A 23,930-nucleotide genomic window follows, 5' to 3' on the forward strand; every position below is an offset into this window, starting at 1 on the left:
GGAATACGGTATAAAACCTGGCCTTTATCTGACTGAATCCTGATGAGCATGTGAAACAACTACTGGGATTTTTTTTCAGCATACATTTGGAGTTTGTCCAATATTCAGTGCTCTGCACATTTCAAGGGAGAGCAATCAGCAGGCAGGTCAGAGGCCTGCCGTTTAACAGCTGCAGCCCATGACAGACAGCCTGATGAAGGGACTGGGGGCACCAGGAAAAGCACCTCGGCACCTCCAAGCACACTCACAGTGCTTCTCTCACGCTCACACACATACACAAAAACATCAATTCCGCTGCTGTAATATCTGCTGTTTGTTGTTAATGTAGTTTAAACGCAACATTGATCTAAAGGCCAAGATGCTGCTGATTTCCAAAATATGCTCCTTCGTGGAAATCTGCATGTTTATGACTGGGCCTTCTGAAGGAAGTGTAGGTATTACTGGCAACTCTTTGATAAATCCCTTGACCGATCAATATTTTATTTTATTTGTCCTCAGGTAAACTTTTGGAGTTATTTTAATTATTATGTTTCTTGGATGCGTGCTAATCAGCCCACACCAATATCTAGTACTAAGATTCTCCCAATGCAGAGTGAGACAACTGCCTCAGCCAAAATATCCTGGGTAGAGGACAAAGAAATGCATGCCCCATGGCCTGACCTACATCCCCTAAGTTCCCCTGCTGAGTGCAATTGCTTACAGAGATGCTTTCCTCTCCTTGCTAATGTTGAAATATGATTTAGCTGCCAGTAAGCTTAGCTTCTGTATGTGGAAAGAGTATGGAGGATGTTGCCATTCTTGTCCTTTTGCCTCCCTTATCTATCAAAGCTCACTGTGCTCCATTCTTTGACTGAGAAGAGAGAAAAAAATCCTCATTCTTGTCCACAATTCATCTCATAGCCCAACTCTTCCTGGTGTCGCTGTATTGTAGCTCTCAACATTCTTTACCATAAGCTATTCCAGCTAGGGTTGCTGTTCCAATCCAAAAACCTCTGGAGCGTCCCATCTACTTGGCCAAGCACTTGCGCTGGGCTTGGTTCCACCTGTAAGCCTCCCCAAGTCCCTTTGTGGAGATGGTGGTGGGATATAAAAATAAAGTAGTTATTATTATTATTTTATTATGACACAGCAAACAAGATAGATATGCTGGATTTTGTATCACAAAATCACAAGTCGAACACTTCCCAAGTGTCTAGGACTGTGTGATGTATTTTTGGATGATGTGCACAGATTATTATTATTATTATTATTATTATTATTATTATTATTATTATTAAAATAAGGGGTAGAAAACAGAAAAAGTTCATTTTACCCTACACAGTTACAGTGCTATGATTCCACTTTATTATAACAGAAATCTATGGAGTCCTGAGGTTTGTGAAGCAATGGAGAATTTTCAGTGTTCTTCCCAATGTGACCCAATCCAAGATTCCATAGGATGGAATCAGGGCTACAAAAGTGGAATCATAGCACAACAATTATGTGGTGTGAAAGGGTCCTAAGTTTTTTCCCAGTTCAAAGATTTATAGTACCAATAATCAAAATGCATTATGTCATTATTCCACTATTTGGATTTCAGGGAGAAGGGCAGATCAATGTGGAAACAGAGAAAGGTTACAGTCTGACGACAGTTTAAACATCAATGTGATTTTGTAGACAATGGAATGAGTAGTGTTAACTTGTGTTTAGGTTTGGGTGGCCATTTAAATATATGCACACTTGTCTGCCATTAAACGGACACTTGTGCTCAGGGAGGTAGACAGACACATACACCCGTTTTGTTTTTAAAATGAACTACACACATGCATTCTCTCAAATGAAATGATTGAGGTTAAGCCACAAAAGAGAGAAAGGGGGAATGAGAGAGAACAGCCTCTTCTATGTGAAATGCAAGATCAGAAATACTCACAAGTGGGCAATGGCTGCTAAATAATTAATCAATAGCAGCCGTGTGGCAGTTTGAAATGTAAATGTGATGGATGAAGGTGTGATGCTTGTCATCAAGCAGAAAATGATGTGACTGGAATGGATAGCCTTCTGTACCTGCCGACTGGCAAAAGCTCGGACACAAAGATGAAGCAAAGCCATCAGACAGAATCCCCAGCAACCCCTAATACCTGTCTTTGACCCACAGTCTGCTTTCATGTCCCTCTCCCAAAAGATATGTTTTTAAAAAATGATGAAGAGAGATCTTGGGGTGGAGACAGAGAGAGAACATCATCTAAAGAAATGTTACCTGACAAGGCCGCAGGCTACAGATTTGAGAATACCCTCAATTTCTTTATGTCCTCATTTCTCTTCCTATTTTTGTTCCCTTTTTCACCTTTTTATTAAATTGCAGCATGTTTTTCCTCCTTTTCTTTCTCTCCAAATTCTCTAGAGTCCTTCCTGCAAATGGTTCCATGACTCAGGAACTGACAACAGCAACTTGCAAAGGAACAAAGGGAAAAGATGACAATCCGGAGCCTGAGTAGGTGAGAAAGAGTGACACCTTTTACTTATCAAACTCTGCTATCGGCAATGCTCTTTTTCTTCAGCAGATTGGAAATAGAAGCAAACTAACTTGGCATTGATCCAAATCCTGTACTGGAAGGGACTGAAGCTTAACACTCAGATCTCCCCAAATACAATTTTCACAGGAGGGGAATCCATCCAAAGCCATGTTGGAGTGCCAAGGTTAGGCTGCAGTCAGGGTCATTTGTATCTAACTCAAGACAGAAGGTTAGAATCTCACAGGGTTGTGGGTGATGCTAAGAGATTTAACAAGAAAAGCCAATGCATGGTGTACAGAGAAGGCTTTCCTGAGTTCAGAAGATGGGAATCTAGGATTACTATTAGTCCCAGGTGATGAAAAGGCTTTACTTTGGCTGCCAGTTGTAAATGATTGTGTTTCTTCATTGAGCAAAGTTTGAGTACTTAATGCTACTGCCTAACCTTGAGCTGTGAGGCTGCCATGTTCCCTATTTGAAATGTATGGTCCACTTTAAAGGCCAGTTGGGGAATACTCCTCTTTCTGTCCCAGTCTAATTTAAAGGCAGAGGGCCCTAAGACCTTGAGGTTTTCCTTCTAGACCAGTGGTTCTCAACCTGTGGGTCTCCAGGTGTTTTGACCTACAGTTCTCAGAAATCCCAGCCAGTTTACCAGCTGTTAGGATTTATGGGAGTTGAAGGCCAAAACATCTGGAGATCCACAGGTTGAGAACCACTAGTCTAGATTCAAGACCAAGTAGGTTCACAGTCAGTTGGTCACAGCCCTCTCCACCATGGTGTAAGATGTATTTTATTTCCCTTTAACTGAAAGTAATAATTTCTAATTTTGCACATGTACACCAGCAGATGAAAAATATTGTTCAAATCTCTTTTGTGTGTGATACACACTGAGCTGAAATCAGCTGCCAAGAGGTTCCTAGTTAAAACTTTAGTTTCAAAGTCCTTCCTGTCTTCCACACTAACTCTACTTTTTAGTGGGTCTTTCTATGTACATCTGTAGTAACAGAATTATCTAGCACTAGCACCACTCCAATTAGGGACAAGGGGGTTGTTGTGGGAGCCCCAACTCTAACTTTCCATAATGCCCTGGAGTTGTATATTACATTGGTGCAATTTTTAGAAATAAAAGGTTAGTTTCCAGATCCTTTGTCACTGATGGTAGCACCTGGTAGAACAGATTGATATATTTTGTGATCAGTAGCATTCAGTTTATGTTATGAGGATTCCCATGACAAGACCTAGCATAATACAATGGAATAAGGGTTGGACTAGGAGCATATCCCTCCAACCACCTCATCATATAGGACTTAAACCGGTGACATACGCGGTGTATGTGGATGACTTAGGGCTTAATCGGCGTATGATACGCCGATTAAGCCCTAAATCATCCATGGAGCCCGTCAGCTCCCATCAAACAATGCAGATGAACTTCCGATGGGGCTCCGTGGATGTTCTAGGGTGGCGCCAGCAAATGCCGTCACAACAGCAACACGGGAGGCTGCCCATGTTGCCATAGGAAGCAATGGGTGCCATAGGAAGCAATGTGGCTTCTCCCAATGGGATCAGCTTCCTCAGGAGCCAGACGATGCGAGTCATGGGGCAGCAGGTTCCCCATGCCCCACGATGAAGGTCACCAGATTCGCCATAAAGCGTGACAATTTCAGTGGCCATGTGACAAGGTCGTGTCTTTTCTCAATATATGGCAACCCCATTAATTGCATAGATTTTCTTAGGTACAGATGGTTTTGCTACTTTCTACCTCAGAAATAGAGAAGTTTAAAGCACAAACCTGCTATTATACCACAGTCACATTATTGTTGATAGTGGATACAAACTGTGTTGAGCACTCTCGATATTGCATCTCTCTTGAATTTGCTAGTTCATAGTCCTGCCATCTTACTTCCACAAAATCTCATAACCTCACTTTCCTGCACTACTGGTATTTCTAAATTTAGTATTTTCAGCACAACTGTGCAATTCCAACACTGAAAAATGAAAAAGAAGCAAATATAAATATGGGAGAAAGGCAGGCAGCTTTGGAATAGCAAGGAGGGAAAGAAAGAGAATTCTGCCCCCTGATATCACTTTACTTCCACATGCCAGCACAGAAGCAAATGGGACTCACCGAGGGTTGGCCCTAGGCAATTTTCAAGTGTAAACAAACCGTATTTTGATGCCCCCCCCCCCAATGCGGTGAGAGTGGAAGAAGACAGCCGTGGAGATTTTCCCAAAGTGGCGCTGTGCCTTGGCTGGAAGGAGGAGTTTCCTCCTTCCGGCCAAGACCCCACCTAGGGAAACATGTGGTGCACTGCTGCTTAGCAATGCGCCATGTGTTTCCCCAAAGTGCCACTGGGCCTTGGCCAGAGGGAGGAGTTTCCTCCCTCCGGTCAAGGCCCCGCCTAGGGAAACCTGGGCCGCATTGCTGTTTCCTAGAACTTTTATTTGTCCGCCTCTCTCTTTCTCTTGGCACTGTGCCAGGTGCCTCAATAGCGCCCCTAGGGGATTGGCGCCTTCTGCAGTTGCATACTTCGCTTACCGCCCCTGGACTCACTACATCAAGACAGGTGATGGGAATGTTGCAGGACTGGGAGCTATTAATGGATTTCATTCATCAATAGCTAAGAGTAGGAGAATCACAGAGGGGCATAGAGGCAGACCGACAGCAGGATGCACACAATGGAGGACTGTGATAGGGACTGGCACCAAATTTGACCAGCTTTAATACTTGCTTGCCTAATGTAAGATTCATAGCCTACAGCAGCATTGCCAGTCTCTCATCTAGGTACTAACCAGGACTGATTCTGCTTTAACTTTCAATATCAGATCAGATCTTGTGTCTTTAGGATTCTTAGGCACAAAACAGGATCAGGGTCACCCACAAAAATCCAGTGGGTGATTTTGGATCTCACACATCATCAGCTCCAAGCATCCTCTGAACAAATTTTGGCTACAATAAGACTGCTATACATTGACATGGATTTGAAGGCACACAACAATAGCAACAAGTTCCCTGGAGCACATAGGATTAGGGTACCTGACATTTGACTGTGAGCACATTAGCACTGAATACTTAGATGGATGTGGAAAGCAATCAGTTGATTTGAATTAACCTGGGGAAAATCCAGTTAATGCAGTTTTACTCAGGGTTAAACTAATGGGGGTGGGGGATCCTGAAGCAAGATTTGAGTCCTCCCCTGAGTCAGGGCTTGTCCAGATAGCTGCAATTCCTAACGCTGACAACCATTTCATACTCTCCGGGCGCAGGTGGCCCAAGGATGTGGGATGACTGTCCCATATCCCATCCCATTCCCCCATGTTACTGCTAGCTACAATAGCGATAGGGCCTTTGGGGGTCCTCTTTCCTTCTACCAGGTCATATGAATCATGGATGGGGGTGGAAGACGGGAAGGAGAAAGCCAGTAGCTGGGGCCCCGCCCAGTATGCCAAACCATTTTAGGCATAGCTGGGCAGCAGGACTTCCCTGCTGCCATCATCATTGTGACTCAGGAAGTTCCTTTCAAGCCACCAAGTGGGCTCAAACTGGCATCTAAGATGCCAGTTCAAGCCCACTCTATTTGTCAGTGTAGACCCACCCTTTGTTACCTAGACTTCCATAAATTTCAATGAGATCTGTGGGTGCCTGGTTATAATTATCATTGGAAGCACCCTAGTCAGCCATCTGTGGCTTCAATGATGACACTGAAATCATAGGTTGAAGACATTGATAACAGCTGGAGGTGACCACCCATAAAAATATTTACTTTTGTTGTTGTTTATTCATTCAGTTGCTTCTGAATCTTGGTGATCTCATGGACTAGCCCATGCCAGGACTCCCTGTTTATATCATGTATGTGACATATATGATATCAGCAAGGTAAATTTACTTTTACCTTGTTGATATCATATATGTCACATTTCATTTAGTTATTTGTGTCAAAATTTTTAACAAAATATTATTTAAATCCTAAGCATGAAGTATTAGGAAATGAATAGGACTGACTGAAGACACAAAAATTATTTGAGCGAACAAAGGCATACAGATGTAACTTTCAATTTCACATAATGTCAAAGTAAGACCCCTTTGCCCTTTCATTACAGTCCTGACAATTTGAGAGAAATTTTTTAAAAAGGAACTGATTGTGGAATTATATATATTTTTGCCATTAAGAGTATAATCACTTTTGTGTTTTGACATTTAATTCCTCTCACCAAAATGCATGATAGGAATAAAAAGTCAAAACCTTTCATGTGCTTGATGTGCCAGTTCCGCCCATGCATTTTAGTTGGGGGAGAAAAATAAAATAAAATAAAACAGTGACATGGTAAAGAGAACTTGAAATGAAGCTATATTTGAAAGAAACCTAGTGAACCTTTCAAATTTAAAATACTGTATATACTCGAGTATAAGCCTAGTTTTTCAACCCTTTTTTTAAGACTGAAAAAGCCCCCCTCAGCTTATACTCGGGTGAGGGTCCTGGTTGGCTTATATTTGGGTCAGCTTATACTCGAGAATATATGGTACATTTATTATTTTTCTCTATTATTATTGGTATTATTACATTTATTATTTTTCTCTATTATTGTTGCTACTATTACATTTATTTTACTCTATTTTTATTATTATTATTATTAATACATTTATTATTTCACTCTGATATTATTATATTTATTATTTTACTCTATTTATTACTACATTTATTATTTTCCATTATTATTATTATTATTACATGTATTATTTTATTCTATTATTATTAAAAGGATACATAAGCACATTTACATTGAAGAAGATTACAATAATGATTTAATCAGAGTTGGACAATCTTATCTTAAATTAGAGCTTTTTGTAAATATTAAAAACATTTGACCTACTAATGCCTCAATTAATGTAATTTTATTGGTATCTATTTTTATTTCTGAAATTTACCACCCCCGGCTTATACTGGAGTCAATGTTTTTCCAGTTTTCCAGTGGTAAAATTAGGTGCCTCGGCTTATATTTGGGTCAGCTTATACTCGAGTATATACGGTAGTACATCTTTGTTTGTATGTGTTTGCTGTTGTATGGTTTTATGTCAGCTCACTACAGCCGCTCCTGAATGAACACACGAGACTCTCTGTGATATCACCAGAAACTTTACTGCAGGAAACATAAACATCAGAAAAGCCAAGAATGGGAGACTCCGGCCAACCATCCTTTATATACCCTCCCCCTCATTTGAAAAGTCTCTTCCCGCTCAGCAAAACCCCGCGCAGATTCCCCGCCAAGTCCAGCAGCCGTTTCTTCTCCGAGTCCTGAGACGCAGGTGTCTTAATGTCAGTGACCCTGAAACTCAGAGCCACATCCAGGCTCTAGTAGCAGGGTTCTGACATGGCGTCCTCCTCCCCTTCGTCCTGGAAGGAAAAGATTTAACACAACTATTGTTCTCCGCTGTCCAGAGTTCCTTTATACTTTTTTAACAGGCTGCAATGGAATACCGGGTGTACCTTTCCTAGGTCCTTGGGTAGCCTCAGCTGATAGGTCACTTCGTTTATTCTTTTCGCCACCCTGAACGGAGCCAATTTCTTAGATGGGAACCCCAATTTCAGGTTTTTTGTGCTCAGCCAAACCAGATCTCCTTCGCCCAATTTGTCCCCCTCTCGGCGCCTACGATCTGCAAAGAGCTTGTACTTCTTTTGCGTTTCCCGCAATGCCTCCACCACGTTCTGCCACCCTTGCTTAATTTTAGCCGGCCATTCCTTGTCGGTCTGGCCCTCTCCTTCCTTCCACTCGGGTAGCCTGGGGAAAGGTGCCACCTCCTGTCCGTATACTATTTCGAATGGGGCACGACCTGTGGCCGAATGTACGGCCCCGTTAAATGCCATCTCAGCAAACGGCAGAAGGTCTGACCAATCGTCCTGTCTATAATTGGTGTACATCCTCAAGAATTGGCACAGTGTTTGTTGGGTACGTTCGACCCCCCCGTTGGTCGCAGGATGAAAGGCCGAGCTCAGGTTCCTTTCTGCTCCTAACAGCTGTAAGAATTTTCCCCAAAATTTTGCAGTGAATTGGACTCCCCGGTCGCTAATTATTTTGTCGGGGCACCCATGTAGGCGATATACATGCTTTACATACAAATCCGCGAGCTTTTCAGCCGAGGGGAGTTTTGGCAGGGCCACAAAGTGCGCCTGTTTTGAGAATAGGTCCAATATTGTCCAAATGTATCTGTGGCCTCTGCTGGGGGGGTAGTTCGCCTACAAAATCCATTGCCACGCATTTCCATGGCCTCATGGGCTCTACCACCTTCTGCAATAGCCCCTGGGGCTTCCCAGGTGGTGTTTTGCTCTCTGCACATAATTCACACTGCGTGACGTACCCCCTGGCGTCTTTCCTCATTCCGGGCCACCAGCATTGTTTGGCCAACAGTTTAATAGTCCTGGTAGGGCCTAGATGACCTGCACCCTTGTTATCGTGGCATTTCCTTAATATTTCTTGTCTCAAACATTCAGGAATATACAATCTCTTATTAACAAACACCAAATCCCCACACAGTTCTCCCTGTTCTTTTTTCGTTTGTAACCATTCGTCCATTCCATATGCTCGCTTCAACTCTTCCTCCCATATTTCTCCTCCCCCCGTGGAAATGGCAGTACGTTTGTTTTCTTTGGCCGCTTGTGCTCGAGTCAGTACTGCCAGGCCCCATTGCTTATCTAGGAAAAGGCTCCCCTCAGATTCCTGAATTCCTCCCCCGTGCTGAGGCATCCGAGAGAGAGCGTCAGCGAGTATGTTGTGTTTCCCCTGGAAGAACTTGAGTCTGAAATCAAAACGGCTGAAATATTGGGCCCATCTAATCTGCTTCGCTGATAGTTTGCGAGGGGATCTTAGATATTGTAAATTTTTATGATCAGACCACACCTCAAACGGTATTCCACTCCCTTCCAGAAAGTGTCTCCAGCACTCTAGTGCTTTCAGAATCGCTAAGGCTTCCCTCTCCCAAATCGGCCAGTTTTTTTCTGTATCGCTAAACTTTTTCGACAGATAGCCACATGGCTTCAGGTTCCCCCCCCCCTCGTCTTTCTGCAGCAGGACTGCCCCATATGCCCGGTCTGACGCATCGCAATGTATTACAAAGGTCTTAGACATATCAGGGTGCTGTAGGACAGGCTCCTCAGTAAAACGCTTTTTTAGGGCTTCGAAAGCTTCCTGACATTCTATTGTCCAAGTCAGTTTGGCCCCAGGGGCCTTCACTTTGGCTGTTTCTCCCCTGCCTTTAGTCTTTAACAAATCAGTTAATGGCAAAGTGAGGCGCGCAAAGTCCTTGATAAATGTTCTATAGAAGTTTGCGAACCCCAGGAAGGATTGCAGCTGCTTCCGTGTTCTGGGGGCTTCCCACCCCCTTACGTCTTCCACCTTCGCAGGGTCCATCGCCACTCCCTGGGAGGAAATCCTATACCCCAGAAAGTCTATCTGGTCTTTATTGAACTCGCACTTGGCAAGTTTCACATACAGTTTCGCTTCCCTCAACTTTTGTAGGACTTCCCTGACTAGTTATATGTGTTGCTCCTTGGTCCGAGACATTATCAATATATCATCTAAAAAAATAAAAACTCCCTTGTACAATAATGGATGCAACACTTCGTTGATTAATTGCATGAACGCGGCCCCTCCCCCGCATACACCGAATGGGAGCACACAATAATTGAATAATCCGAAGGCGCAGGAGAAGGCCGTCTTCCACCTGTCCTCTGGGTTGATCTGCAATTTATGGTAAGCCTCAATTAAATCCAATTTAGTGAATATCTGTCCCTCCGATAACTGGGCGATCAAGTCCTTCACTAAGGGTAGAGGGTATTTATTTACAGTACTGATTGCATTCAGGCCTCTGTAGTCAATGCAGAGCCTCAGCGTTTGGTCCTTTTTCCGCCTAAACAACACAGGTGCCCCTAAAGGGGAATTCGAAGGTTCTATGAAACCCCTCGCTAGGTTTTTATCAATGTACTTTCTCAGTTCCTCCTTTTCCCTAGCCGACATCGGGTATATCTTTGCCTTGGGAAACTCTGCTCCTGGGACTAGCTCTATTTTCACTTCAACCCTCTGCTTCGGTGGGAAATTGTCTGCTTCCTTCTCGTCAAACACGTCCACAAAATCACGATACTCTGGGGGTAATTTATCTGCCAGTTCTGCTATTCTGATAGAGTCTTCCTCCCCCCTTTTTCCCGGCTCCCTCTCGACTTCCTGGCTCCCTTCTTCCAAACTCATCCCGAAAATCATGCTCTTATCCTCCCAGTTGATTTGCGGGTTGGCCTGCCCCAGCCACGGCATGCCTAGTATAACATTATAGTTGGCTATTTGTGATATCACAAATGACACCTTTCCTTCCCAACTCCCTATCTTACACTTTACATCTTCGGCACTGTGCCTAGCTAACGATCCTGATGCTGTGGATCCATCCAACTGCGAAAATGCTATTGGGGATTCTAGGCTCATTCTTTCGCATCCCAATCCCCCGGCTAATTCAGGGGAAATGATGTTCCTGGAACATCCACAATCCACAAACGCTTTGCATGTTGCTTGTTTGCTGCCATTTTCAAGCTGAATGGGGACCACTATCATAGCTTTGTCCTGACTTACCAACCCCCCCGAATGGTGCCTCATCGGTGGTTCTTCCTCGGCGCGTTTTCCTGCCACGGCTCTTGGTTTGGGCGGGCCTCTGCCTTCCCCTTTTCTCTGCCAGCACTCGGCAGCCCTGTGGCCCAACCGGCCGCACACGAAGCAGCCACTCCTGCTGGTGCTCACGTTCCCTCTCAGCTCCGCTCTCCTCCCGGTTGGGGTTGATCCCTCCTTCCGGCTCCCCTCTTTCATCTGCGGCCATTGCTGTAGCCCTCCTCGGTGCCTCCTCGCCTGGGCCAGCGAATTCTCGACGCGCCCCGCCAGCTGAATCCATCCGTGCAGTGTGTCAGGCTCATCACGGTGCACAGCCCAGGAGAGGATCTCCCGCCTGAGCCCCTCTTTGAAGAGTTCCATCTTTGTCACTGCAGACCATTCCGGCACCTTTTCGGCGAGGCATTGGAATTCCTCCGCATACTCAGATACCGACCTCTGCCCCTGGGAGACGGTCTTCAACTTCTCCCTCGCCCGGATCTGCTCCAATGGATCTCGGAAACGGGTCTCCAGGGCCCCCATAAAGCGTCGGACTGACCCCAGACATGGGTCACGCCGCGCGTGCAGCTGAACGTACCAGCTAGCCGCTCCCCTCTTCAACACTGCACCAATGGCCCGGATCCGGCTGGATTCCATTCTAAAAGTGTGAGCATTGTCCTCCATATAGCCCCTCACCGTGGTAAGGAAAAAATCCAGTTCAGAGGACTCTCCCCCAAACTCGATCCTTAGTTCCTCTCGTCTCGGTAGGAGTCCCTGTGGTGGCAATCCCCAATCCACCGCCCGTCGCAAGCCCCCTTGCGGACCAGTGGGCCCCGCTGCTGTTTCTCTTGGCCCTGTGCCACGTCCGGCATTCGCCAGGGGCACTAGGGTCTCAGCTGGGAGCGTAGCCGGGATTCTCGGAGGCTTTTCCCCTTCGTCGTCACTCTCCTCCACCCGCGTCAGGCTTGTTTGGGTCTTGGGTCGGGCGCCGGGCTCCTTTCGCATTCCCCTTCCCTTCGGTGCTGGGAGGTCTGCAAAGCCCTGGCTGCTTCCCACGCTCATGTCCCACATTGAGCCAGCCCGAAGTTCCCTTCCTCTCTCTGGCTCCGCCAAAAACGCCAGGCGCTCCATCGCCCTCGACATTACTGCCAGGGTGGTCTCCATCGCCGACATCCTCTCCTCCAGAAACACCATCCTTTGTGGGGCTGGGTAAGGTAAATCTTCCTCTCCTCCGGTGCTGTCTCCCTGCACCACTCCACACCTCTGGGTTACCCCATTCGGCTGGGCATAAGCGGTGGATGACGCCAGGGCCGCCAGCTGGTGGAACTCAGCGTCCGGCTTGGGAGTGGCCCTTCCCGACCTTCCTCCTCCTGCGCCCAAGTGCTCTTCATCCTCCACTTGCATGTTGCACCTCACCGCTACAGCGGGATGGTGTCCGTAATTCTTGGCTTAGTGTCAGCTCACTACAGCCGCTCCTGAATGAACACACGAGACTCTTCTATGATTCTATGATTCTCTGTGATATCACTAGAAACTTTACTGCAGGAAACATAAACATCAGAAAAGCCAAGAATGGGAGGCTCCGGCCAACCATCCTTTATATACCCTCCCCCTCATTTGAAAAGTCTCTTCCCGCTCAGCAAAACCCCGCGCAGATTCCCCGCCAAGTCCAGCAGCCATTTCTTCTCTGAGTCCTGAGACGCAGGTGTCTTATTAATGTCAGTGACCCTGAAACTCAGAGCCACATCCAGGCTCTAGTAGCAGGGTTCTGACAGTTTTACATCATATATAACTAAGGACAACCCTAAGGCAAACCTTTCACAGGGTTTTCTTGGCAAGATTTGTTTGGAAAACGATTGCCTTTGCCTTCCTCTGAGGCCCAAACTCAAGCACATATGCCTAGTAGGTTTCCTTCAAGTTGCTTGTCAACCTATGGTGACCCCATGAATTTAATAGAGTTTTCTAAGGCAAGGAAAACTCAGAGTTGATTTTGCTAGTTCCTTCCTACAACATACAGTCTGCAGCATCTGGCATGGGAATCATTGGCAGTCTCCCATTCAAGTACTAACCAGGGCTTATCCTGCTTAGTTTCTAAGATCAGATATAATCTGTCTTTATATTATTTAGGCCAGTGTGGTCCAACCCGTGATCCATGGGCTGCATGCGGCCCACCAGTTCATTTTTGTTGGCCCTTGCCCTTCTTACTGAAAAAATATTTTAATTATATAAGTCAATATTAATATTTTAATTATGTAATTCAATATGAATTATGTAATTAACCCCGTCTTTCTCAACCCTGAAGGGGTCTCAAGGCAGCTTTACAACATAGGAAACCATTTGATGCCTTTAAAAACAGTGTACAATAAAATAAACATTTAAAATAAAGTTATCAAACGCCATCTGTGTACAGATGGCATCGAACTCCAAAACTCCGTATGATCTCTCCAAGCGGCTTCGTGTAGATGTTAAACAACATGGGGGACAGTTTTGAGCCCCAAGGAAACCCACAGGACAATGACTGTGGGACCGAGCAGTTGTCTCCCAACAACAGCTTCTGGAAGCGATCCTCCAGGAAGGAACAGAGCCACTGTAAAACAGTACCTCCAAGACCCATTCCTGTGAGGCATCCCAGAAGGATACCATGTTCTAGAGTCTCAAAGGCCGCTAAGAGGTCCAGTAGAACCAACACATTCCCCCCTGTCCAGTTCCCAGCGTAGATCATCCACTAAGGCAACCATGGCTATTTCAGTTCCATGACCCAGCCTAAAGCCAGACTGTGCCGGGTCTAGATAATCAGTGTCTACCAAGAATGTCTGGAGTTGCGAGGCAACCACACATTCCAAGACTTTGCCCAAAAAGGGGAGGTTGGAAACTGGCTGAAAGTTGACGAATTGAGTGGGGTCCAGTGATGGTTTCTTCAACCGCGGTTTTATTACAGCCCAAAGTGAGGCATTAACCACCACCTTCACCCACTCTACCAAGCCCCCTCTGGCTTCCTTTACCAGCCAGGATGGGCAGGGTTCTAGGATGCATGTGGTTGTCTACGCCTCTCCAAGAATCTTGTCCACATCCTCGAGCTGCACCAATTGAAATAAATCCATCAAAAACAGACATGCAGGTGCTAGTGTTACATCCTCAGAGACTGAAGTTAACATGGTGTCCAAGGCACAGTGGATCAGAGTGACTTTCTCCACAAAGAACCAAGCAAATGCTTCACAGCGAGCTGCTGAGTTGTCAGGGATCCCATCTTGGGAGATGTGATTTAACAGCCCTCTGACTACTCAAAACAACTCCGCCAGATGGTTCCTTGTGGATGCAATATTGACTGCAAAGAAGGATTTATTTGCAGCATCTATTGCCGTGGCGTATGCCCTTAGGTTTGACTCACTTGGCTTTAAATGCCACAAGCACTCTAGTTCCCTCTTCTTTTGCTTCAACGCTACCAGTTCCTTGTTGAACCAAGGAGCTGGTTTAGCTCGGCTATTCGAGAGGGGACGTTCTGGAGCAATCGTGTCTATTGCCCTAGTCATCTCCCTATTCCAGAGAGAGACCAGGGCATCAACAGAGTCACCTACCACAGTGGAGGGGAAATTCCCCAAGAGCCATCAGGAATCCATCCAGATCCATAAGCCGCCTGAGGTGGACTATTTTAATCAGTTCTCCACCCCCGCAGAGGTTAGGGGGCACAGTAAGCCTAAACCTAATCAGGTAATGGTTGGTCCATGGCAACAGAGTGATGGTCAACTCCTCCACACCTCCACATTCCTCCCATCCCTGGCAGAAAACCAAGTCCAATGTATGCCCGGCTGTCAGGGTGGGACCAGATACAAGTTGGAACAGCCCCATGGTTGCCATGAAGTCCTGAGCCACTCCTGAGAGGATGGTCTCTGCATGGACATTGAAGTCCCCCAGCACAATGAGCCATAGGGACTCCAATGCCAGGCCTGAGACCACCCCGGCTAGCTCAGGCAGGGAGACTGTAGTGCAGCAAGGTGGTCGGTACACTAAAAGAATCCCTATTCTGTCCCGGTCACCTACCCTCAGGTGGACACATTCAAAACTGGTTGACTGTGGGATGGCACACCTGGTCAAGGAGATGGAATCCCTATAGACCAGTGTGCCCCCCCAGATATAGGTTGGTGCTAAATGGAATAACCTGGTGGACAAAGCTGGGAGAGATTGCACCCCCTAGCCTCATCCAACAAGGTCTCCATTATGCACACCAGATCTCCACACTCATCCAGAATTAAATCCTGAATGATGGCTGTTTTTTTTTCCATTAACAGATCTGGTGATCTGGTAAAGCCTTTATTGAAGGGAATTTCCAGGACAAAGAGAGCCACTGTAAGTTGTAATCAAGAAAAGTAACTTTTCCAATTTCTACAAGTACCAATGGGAGAGGACTTTTTCAATAGTAGCACATCTGCTACAAAACCACCTCAACAAAACGGGTCAGCTGGATCAATTTTTATGCTCTGAGTTTCCAGATAAAGACTGCCCAATTCATTGAGGTTTTCTAAATAAATTATGGCTGAGATCCTGCATTGAGGAGTTACTTGAAAAATGTGCATTAGTGGATTATAACACCGCACAAATAAAAATACAAGCAAATGTCAAATGCAAGACTGCAATGCACAATGCACATCTGCATGTACAATGCACAATGGCACTTATGTGCAATCTTGCTTCTTCAGCCTTCAATATGGATAATAATAATATTATAATAATAATAACTTTATTTTTATACCCCGCCCCATCTCCCCAATGGGGACTCGGAGCGGTTTACATGGGGACCAAGCCCGAAAACATACAACAATAAAATGATAAAACAATTATACCAACAATAAAACATCAATATCAATAAAACCATCATAGTAATCAGCATATAGCATAAAATATTAAAAGCAGAAGAGTAAAACAAGGATCTGGGCCAAAGTGCAAAGTATATCAAATGGGAGAGGTAGTTTCTCAATAAAGTGCAAAATAGTAGTGGCAGAAAAGACCTGTAGTTGGATGGGCAGATAGTTCAACCTAATAGTTAATCGTCGAAGGCCTTTTTGAAGAGCCAGGTTTTTAGGCTCCTCCGGAAGGAGAGGAGGGTAGGGGCCTGCCTGATCTCCCTGGGGAGCGAGTTCCAAAGTCGGGGGGCCACGACGGAGAAGGCCCTCTCTCTCGTCCAACCGCGACTGCGAAGGTGGTGGAAGCGAGAGGAGGGCCTCCCCCGACGAGCGAAGAGAACGTGTGGGTTCATAGAGGGAGATGCGGTCTCTAAGGTAGGTGGCTCCCAAACCGTTTAGGGCTTTGTAGGTAATAACCTGCACCTTGAATTGGGCCCATAAGTAAATGCCATAAGTAAAACTGCTGTTTTGATCTTTTAACATTTAGCGTAGATGTGAGAAGCAAAAGTAGAAGACAACACAAGTACATTACAGCACTTCTGAGGTGGGTTTCCAAAAGGAATGTACATGTGCAAAGTATGAAATTGAGTATTCAATTCACATTTGATTACATTTTATTAAAATAAAAACTAGATGATGTACAATATATTTATGCTTCCTTTCATATTGCTTCTCAATATGGTCAGTTCCCACTCATAGTATGTGGGGAGGGTTATCATTTTGGTCTGCCTCTCTTTTAGTTTTGCTTACAGTATTGTTTGAAAAGTCCAGGATATTTTCTGGCCAGAACTGGTCACAAAAAGGAATTAAAATGCCTCTTGGTAGGGAAAATTATAAAATATAAATGTAAACATTTGAGACCTTGTATAACATTTGCATTTGCAATATTAACAATTTCAACTGAAATTCTTTTAACTTGGGTTGCTGCTTTCAGACATATGTGGTATTTAACTTGAATAATGTAATTGTTATTCCCTTTTAAGATATTGTTAAAGGCTTTGTGTGTCATTTAAACATAACCATGATTACCCCTTTTGCTGCTTTTCTTAGGACTAGACATTTTTCTTTGTATAAAAAATTCAGGGAAGGGGTAGGCATAAAACCAATTGGTAGTCCCAGCTGGAGGAGACCCATTGAATCAATGAAACTTGAAGAAGTATCAATTTAACAAGTTTTCATTAGATGTAGCGTAATATATACTTGGAAATAAATTTAGATACAAAGAACAGAAAGAATAGGGCTAGGTTCCTGTACCACTTTAAAAAGAGCAGTTCTACATACAGTGTATCCCCGAAAATAAGACACTGTCTTATATTTATTTTTTTCTCAAGAAGACACACTATGGCTTATTTTCAGGAGATGTCTTATTTTTTATTAAGTATGGTACAACAATATGCATTTATGGGATGATCTCTCTGGGCTCAGTAGAAGACTGCTTGCTGAAGCTTTTCCCCTATCCCCTGGTGTTTGTGTGGGGTGAGAGAGACCCACAGACTGTTTACTGGTGTTTGTGGGGGGGGGGTGAGACAGACCCACAGACTGTCCCTGGAGCTGACCTTGTACGCTGCATAGCCATGCCTATCACTATGTCTTATTTTCAGGGTATGGCTTATGTTGCTCAAATCCTTAGAAATCCTGCTACAGCTTATTTTATGGGTATGTTTTATTTTTGGGGAAACAGGGTAGTTCTGTGTGGGGGTTTTAACTTGTTAGGGTTACTAGTGACTCACGTCCCTCTTACATTGCTCTATATCCCAGGATCTGATCCAAGATGATCTGCTTTATTATTATATTTATTTTAAAGTGGATAATATGAGTCTCCAATGTCAGATAATCTGGGATAAGCATATAATCTGGGATGAAATCGTGGGATACAGGGCAGTGTGGAAGGGGCCACAGGCTTTTCTCCTCTCTCTCTCTCTCTCTCTCTCTCTCTCTCTCTCTCTCTTTCTTTTTTTCTTTTTCTTTTTTTTTTTTTTGCTGTTGATACATGCCCAGGGCCCTTCTACATATGCATTACAACCCAGGTTAAATTGGCATTTATCCAAAATGTGGGAGGAATCAGGAGGAATCTGATTAAAGGTTGGAAAACACATGTTTAAAAGGTGCCCTTTAAACCTGATTCCTCCTGAAAAAAACACATATTTCCATGCCTGTGTATCTCTGCAGGCATGAAAAACACATGCTTTCCTTCCCTCCTCCCTGTAAACTCCCTCAGTGGCCTCCATTTCCCTCTCAATTTACCAGAGGAAAGATCCAATGTAGGCCTGGAGCCTCCCCCCCCCCCCCCACTTCTCCCTGGCAGAACCTTGGAGAAATCCTCCTCTCCCACCCAAAGCCCTATCACAGCTCTTCCAAGGGTGGGGAGAAGACTTCAAGCCTTGTCGGAATCTTCTTCTAGTAAGTGTAGGGGGAAATGGAGGGCAGAGAGGGGGAGGCTGGCAGTGTTTTTGCCTACCTATGCTGATCTGGGATCAACACAGGAGAGCATCTAGCCATCACCCCTGCAAAATCCTGTGTGGCCTCCATCCCAAGAGGAAGTGGGATTTAAAATCCCAATTACTCTTGGATTTTTGGCATGTGTAAAAGGGCTCTCAGTGGGGGATTCTGGAGGGAGCTGCTGATTTCTTGGCCTGTTGTAGGCAAGCACAGCCACCTAGAGCAGGATCAACTGGAGAAGAATCCAAATTTTTTCCTATCTCAAACTTGCATGTTTTGCTTACGGAAGAAGCACTGCTACAATCTGGAAACAAAGGGCTGTGTTTTTCCAGCCCTCTTTCACTATCTTCCATGCATCAACGCTATTTTTAAAAAACTTCTGCCAAGACAGAATGTAAGAAGGAAATGATGGGGGCTGGGTGGGCTAAAATACTTTGTAAAATGAGCTTCTTTGTAAGAGGTTTTGTTAAATGAGGTGTGCCTGTACGTGGATGAGAGACCACCAAGGAATACCAAGTGCTGTAGGCTATATTCAGAGGAAAGCCATGGCAAACCACCTTTGAGCATTTCTTGTCTAAGAAAACCCTATGAAATTCAGGGGGTTTGAAAGCACATTCACAGTCTAAAAAGACATGGAAAAAGAAAAAAGGTAGGAAGGGAGGGGGACAGGGAGAAAACATGAAGTGTTTCAATGCTGCAGCCCACTGAAATTGCTTCCGGCAATGTTTGTTGAAAGAAGGTAGTCTTGAAGCAGGACTAGTAGAATGGATTCCTTTTCTAAAACTGAGATCTTCAAGTCAAATGTAGAAAAAGAATGCTTTATGACAATGCAGTCTTACTATGTTTCTTCGAGAGCTGTTTTGCTTCCGCCCTAGATATCAGGTGACAACTTCAGGACAACTTCAGGTCCAAGCTCTTTATACTACTGAGAAGTCAGCTTAGCTTTGTAGTTTCATTTATTTATTTGTTTGTTACATTTTTTAATAATTCTGAAGGTTGACGTTTTGTTCCGCAGTGAAATTTTAATGCATGTTGCCATGGAACAATTTGGATTGTCAAAGACAACAACATAAAAAGGATTTCAGCATTTCTCAAGGAGAAGCTCAAAGGTTTGAGCGTGGTGGTGGTGGGTTGTTTTTTTAAAAATATAAAAATGTTTCTCCTTTATTTTGACGTGGCATATAAAGTTTGGCACGCTTTCTCGCACTCGCTATTGTGACAGCTGTATTTAATGAGTGCAAAAAAGATCAGAAAAACATCCTATACGCCAGGTTGCCAATGCCAGCTGACGACAGATAGAAGCAGTCACAGAATGAAAGGAGCAGGAGAGTGGTTCATTCAGCTACAGAAACAATCAGGGATTGCTCTCCTCCTCTTACAAGTGGACCCTCTAGAAGCACCATGTTGGCCACAGAATTTGCATGTTTTGTTATCTGGTGGCATATTAGAAGGTTTGCTATTAAGCCATATGTTTTTTTTAACTTCATGTCATAAGAGGAAATGACAGTTTCTAGCAGTTAGCCTAGAATTAAAAATAAAAAGGAAAGTTATGGGAGAGGAGGCAGTTTATGATGTAGAACTGTAAAACAAGATGGTGTTTCTGCATGCTGTGAAGGGGGCTTGTATCTCATCTTAAAAGTGATACACTTGTCCTTCTATGCTCCTCATATCATTACAAGAACTTGTGAACTACCTACAGCTTAGGGCGCTTCCAGACATAAATAAAATGTGGGCGAAAACAACTTAAACTAATCTGTTTTCACCTGCATTGTAGTTCCCACCCCTCCGACAACCCTGGGATTTTCCTCTCATGGTGCCTACATGCCCTCCTGAGTCTGTGAAGTCACTTCAGAATGACACTGGAGGGGGGAGGGGGGCTAGGGAAAATCCCCCCCCTAAAATGTAATTCTAAAGTGACTCCAAAGCTCTCTGGAGAGGTAGTCTGTATCTGGCAAGCCTGTGGGGTAAGTTTTGGGGGAGAGAATGGGGGCTGGGAGGGGAGCGGTGCTGTCATGCTCCTCCTCTGGGCTTTTGGAAGCCTGAAGAAGTGATATGACTGTGGGGACTCACCATGGGTAGTCCCGGGAGTGAATCCCCACAGGCCCAATACCCCATTAGACCCAGGCCTTTTAGGAAGGCCCAGATCTAATGGGCTATCTAATTAATTAATCCAAATTAATTCGAATTAATTTGTTTTTACTGGGGATATCATTTGAATGTCCCCTGGTTTTAAAAAAAACAGGCAGATCCTGCTTTTTGGGCTTGTCTGAATGGGCCCTTAGATACTGTAATGAGCACCCTGGCTCATCTTGGCCGTCTAGTCAGATATTGCTTCCATGACACCACAGTGGATTTAATTCTGTTTGCTTCACCGGGATTTGAGTGGCATAGCTGTCTTTCACAGAACACAGTTACAGCACTATGATAGTTCAATTGTCATAACAATGTGCTATGGAATCCTAGGATTTGTAGTCTGACAAGGCACTGAAGCATCCAGGCTCAGAACTCCTGATGTCCCTCCCTAAACTCCCAATCTCAGAATGGAAACATGAGAGTTAAAAGTAGTCTCAAAGCATGAGAAGTGTGTAGTCTGGAAACCCCCAAGATGCTTGCTGCAACAATCTACATCAGAAGGCCTATGAATAACTCAATGTCTTGATTATTACAGCATATTAAGGTGGCTAATGCTAATGTGGCCCAACTACCTAAAAGGCACAAGATCCTATCTGATTTTGGAAGCTAAGCAAGATAGGTCCTGGTTAATACTTGGATGGAAGACTGCCAACAAATACCAAGCACTGTAAGGCTGGATCCACACTGCCTTATATCCCAGGATCTGATCCCATATTATCTGCTTTGAACTGGATTATATCAGTCTACACTACCAGATAATCTGGGATAAGCAGAAAATCTGGGATCAGATCCTGGGATATAAGGCAGTGTGGATCCAGCCTAAGTAATATTTCAGAGGATGGACCTGGTGAACCACATCTGAGTTTTTTTTTTGCCTAAGAAAGAAAAGTTCATGAGGTCACACAAGTCAGTGGGGAAATTGAAGGCACACACAAAATGCTAACATGGATGGGGAATTGGCTGGATAATGGATGGATAGAGAGCCAGTCCTCTGGAAAATTTTAGTCAGAACTGCAAAAAAATATAAACTGAATGATGTAAAAAGATTTATCCTCCTTTTTCTAAAATCAAAGCTGTGTTTCCTGATTCTCTCTGGTGACATAACTTATCATTCATTTGTACAGGAGATCTAAGTATATCATTCTCTCTCATCTCTCTATATGGTGCAGAATTTTGTAGAAATTCTTCCTTCAGCCATGAGATGACAGAAAAAAATGAATTGTTGAACTGGACCATTACAAAAATTTACTCTTGCGGGGAGGAGAACTCCTGTGGGTGTCTCAGGCTTTCCTGTAAGTTATATTTGCTTAATTTATGCCTCTACTGACAAATAATTAGGTCAGCAATTAATTTTAAAATGCAAATGTGCAGTGGGTCTTCACATTCTGAGAAGTATGTACCCTTTGTCTTCCATTCATACTTGTGTTAAAGTCTTAATGGGCTTAGTTTAACGAAGGAAGGAAATTATGTTTTCTAATGCTTTATTTACTTGATTGAGTTGGACTTTTAAAAAAAATCAAATATTGACAGCAAATGTTTGTTCAGGATCATGTAGACTAGAATTTAATGGAATAGAAGAACCAAACAATGTAGCGCCATTTTTAAGTTTGATTTTCTCAAAAGAGAAAAGAAAAGTAATGATTCATGCCTGTAAAATATTTATTTGCACTGATGGGCCAGAGATGAATGCATGAGAACATCCTCACAGCAGAAAAGTCTGACAAATCCTTAAGGAGTCTTAACATTAAACAGAACTAGGAATTATACTGCTTCTGTATTAACAATAGTGTCCTCAAACCCTACAATAAAGATAAAAGGCACATAATGGGTATATTAACAGGGGGCACTATTTGAGAAAATCAGCTTGATCCACAATACAAAAAGCACCTCTTCTTCTTTCTAAAATTCCCTGTCTCTCAAGCAATCCTACAGATGGTATTGGATTACAGCTCCCATTATCCCCAGCCAATATAGCCTAGGGAGTTGTCAACTTACAGTTGCCAAGATTTGCAGCCTGAACTCTGAAAGCCTGCACGTTGTTCACCCCTGCTCTAGAGAAGCAGATAACAATGTCTTGCTGAAGACTCTGGCTCAAAACATCTAATCAGACCTAAGATTGGTCCTCACTGATAGCTCACCTTCAAAGTTTGCCAAAGATTCTCCAGGAGTAGCAGTAAACCACGGAGGGAGAATAAACAAGTAGGCCATTCGTGTGTTCTCTTCCCTGATATCCTGGAGCTGATAAGATGGAAAACTTCCCTGCTCCACCATAAAACCAGAGGCTCCTCTCTAGTGGGTTGCCAGATTTCAGGACTACTTCTCATGTTCTCAGAGCAAGAGTGGGTGAAAATACTGCTTTGAAAACTGTGTGTTATACATTTCCCTCGTTTGTTAGAACTGGATATTTGTTTGTTTGTTTGAATGGCATACTCAGTTAAACTGTGCTTGATACATAGTGTGTCATGTTTAATAGCATCACAAGGGCTGTCTCTTATATCTTCACCCTTATAATCTTACCAAGACATCCACCACTAGATACCACAGAAAACAAGGCAGATTGCTATTTTCCTTGCTCATATTATCTTCCATCCTTCATCCACCCATTTCCTTGCTTGTTTAATTTTTGGGTGAGATACTCCCAGACTAACACTTCCATCACTGAAGGCAGTCTCATAATGTGGGCTAAATAAGTGGGTTTAAAAAATGTGGTACCTGAAAGCAAGTCCAAAAACAGAGCTGTCACTCCTGGAAAATGGTCCCCCGGCATCCTGACAGGTTTGGTTGTAGTGAAATTTAGAAATCTGCAAGATGGATGTGGGAGATTTGGCGGAAATTTTCTTTTATTTTTTAATTGACTCTCCGAGATGCACTGGACCTCATACGTGCTAATGCAGATATCTAAATGTGCACACAAGCAGATTTCTTATTATCTCTCCTCAACCTACTGTAAATTCAAGATCTGTTTAATTTCATAAATATCAGAACAAAGGAATGGTTTCAAAAGGCTCTCATTGTAATTGCTTTCCAATTGTGCTTCCATTTAGCCACTTGTGTGTCTGTGGCTCCATTTGTTTACAGTTGCTTCAGGATTTTAAAATGCGTACATGCACTGGAGCAGTCCACACCAGGGTATAGGAAGGACGTCATGTGATTTTCTTGAATGCAAGGATATATAGTGATGTGAATATGTTCATTTTTCGGCTGAAATTGGGTTTTAAGCATACCTTTTAAACAAGTGTTTTTCAGCTGTTAATCCAAATCAGCACACATTTTCCTTATACGTCATCTAGCCACACCTCAACCTCTTTTATCCCAGTTTCTCTCAGATTTTAGGGCCTGCGTAGAAGAGCCCTGA

General features: G+C 43.9%; 1 long non-coding RNA gene across 5 annotated transcripts in view; it reads right to left on the reverse strand.

Moving 5' to 3' along the window:
• LOC103279704 (uncharacterized) overlaps positions 1-23,930 on the reverse strand; it is a 158,779-nt gene that overhangs the window by 57,587 nt on the left and 77,262 nt on the right. For 4 of the 5 annotated variants that reach the window (XR_010004334.1, XR_010004332.1, XR_010004326.1 and 1 more), the window contains exon 4: positions 7,245-7,879. The exons of the other annotated variant lie outside the window; for it this stretch is intronic. This is a non-coding gene — a long non-coding RNA (uncharacterized LOC103279704). Of the gene's footprint in view, positions 1-7,244; positions 7,880-23,930 lie in introns of those variants that run through there. 5 annotated transcript variants of the gene reach the window in all.

This window comes from Anolis carolinensis, chromosome 3 (assembly GCF_035594765.1).
Source record: "Anolis carolinensis isolate JA03-04 chromosome 3, rAnoCar3.1.pri, whole genome shotgun sequence".
Lineage (NCBI taxonomy): Eukaryota > Metazoa > Chordata > Lepidosauria > Squamata > Dactyloidae > Anolis > Anolis carolinensis.